This window comes from Centruroides sculpturatus, unplaced genomic scaffold (assembly GCF_000671375.1).
Source record: "Centruroides sculpturatus isolate CEXI.00-Female unplaced genomic scaffold, Cexi_2.0 scaffold743, whole genome shotgun sequence".
Lineage (NCBI taxonomy): Eukaryota > Metazoa > Arthropoda > Arachnida > Scorpiones > Buthidae > Centruroides > Centruroides sculpturatus.
Window position 1 is genome coordinate 382,256 of NW_019384970.1, and position 1,907 is coordinate 384,162.

General features: G+C 32.7%; 1 long non-coding RNA gene across 2 annotated transcripts in view; it reads right to left on the reverse strand.

Moving 5' to 3' along the window:
• Positions 1–1,693, reverse strand: part of LOC111632596 — a 4,286-nt gene extending 2,593 nt beyond the window's left edge. For both annotated transcript variants that reach the window (XR_002757890.1, XR_002757889.1), the window contains exons 1-2: positions 1,534–1,693; positions 1,032–1,325 (exon numbers count right to left, since the gene is read on the reverse strand). This is a non-coding gene — a long non-coding RNA (uncharacterized LOC111632596). The remainder of the gene's footprint in view (positions 1–1,031; positions 1,326–1,533) is intronic.
• Positions 1,694–1,907: the final 214 nt, after the last annotated feature.

The following is a 1,907-nucleotide window of genomic DNA, read 5'->3' on the forward strand; positions in this document are numbered from 1 at the left end:
GAAATCCAACTCCAGCTGTGTTCAAGGTCATCCAGATGTATAAACAATGACTCATCGGTGTTAAATTTCACAGAAGGGAAAGACAAAGGAAGTTAAACTTTGAAGCTTTTTCTTCAAAATTAACGCATTTCTTTCGTTTTTTTCAGTTTTAAGTATTTTTTTTATGTTTAATTACATTTATATCAAAAATTGCTAGGAACTAAAGCGATTAAGGTAGATCTAGCTGTCCTTTACATCCATAAACGTTATATATCAGCGGAACAAATGGAGTGAGCTTTGAGCGTTCCACGATTTTTGGAACTGTCTATACGCGGGCTTCCTAAACAAGCCTATATGTATGTTTGTCCAAGAAATTTTTGGATGAAATACAAACCGCACAACTTAAAAATCGCATAAAAATAATCCGCATAAAAAGAGACCTTACAGTACAACAGAATTATCACACTGTCTTCGCATACGCGAAGAATTGTGTGGTATCAACAGAGTGTAAAATAAAACTATCCTCGACTTTTCTCTACACGAAAGACAACGAAAAGACGTCAGTAGTAACGAGCGAAGTGTTGCGTGTTAAAGCTATTTATTGTTTTCTTCTTTTCTTTTCAGTTCTGACAGAACCAAAGACGGCACGTAAATGAATCAAATCTTTCACGATTCCTTCAAAAAGATTTGTTTCATCAGGAAAGAAGTTAGAATCCATTCAATAATTAATTAAAATACAGTTTACCACTTGTCTATCTGAATGGGCATTTGCTACTTTTTTCTGTATATGATCTGTCAATTTTGTGGAAAAAATAAGTGTCACCATCTAATATTTAAATTCCAATTGTTTTCATTTCTGTGTTTTTTCGAAATTTACAATTGAAATTTGAAAAATATTTCATTCGAATATTATTGAAAAGGGATGAACACTTTTAAACTATAATTATTTAAAATGGTTAATAATGAGAATTGATTTATTATGACACGGTCACAATGCCGGGCTGCATATTTTTATCGTATTTATAATTTACTACATTTAAATATATGCTCACCTGCAATTAGCAGTGCCCCCGTACATCATTCTTTTCTTTTAACAATAGAGTCGTGCCGATCGTCTATAACTGCTTTCGGGGGAAAACTTTTGAATCAAAATAGCGTAACTTCCGGTTTGCAGCGGAATTTCATATACAAGTAATCCTTAGAGGCAACCTCCTGCTTCTAAGGATTCCATATCTGCTCTCGTCTTTCATCTAACTCCGTTCTGGATATTAAGAAAGAATTGACGGACGACAGTTGGTATTTATAGGTCTTCAATTCTTTTCATATTGCACGTTAATAACTTTATACTGAAATATACAGAAGTCATTAAAATAATCTGTAAAATAAGAATTTAGTTAAGAAAACACTCCGCATTTAAACCCGTTAAGGATTTTTTTGAAAATATTTCTGTAGGCGTATCAAAGACTTCTCTATTGCAACAACCAACCAACTTGTTCCATTGTCTTTTAATCAAAAATTAAAACAGCGCCCGACGGACCGATTATAAAGTTTTACCTTTGAATGGCCTAGAACTTTTCTTCCATTTCTCCTCGGAACAATTTCCTAATCGAAAATAAATTAATAACACAAAATATCTCTCGTCTTCTTTCTTGTCGTTTACCCAAACGTCTCTTAACGATTGAGTTGTAACGGAACGTTTTTCAAATTTGAATAAATCCAGTGGCTCCGTCTGTTATTCCAGAAAAAAGAAACTTCCATTTTTGCCGATATTTTGATCGTAAGATTAAGCATGAAATTTCCAATGATATTTTACTCCAACTCTATTTACTAGGAATAATATCTCATTAAAAATTTACTATAAATAAATGTGTTCTATAGTGCCTCTGGTTAGTTTTTCGACCTGACGACGGGATTATCATAATAAATAT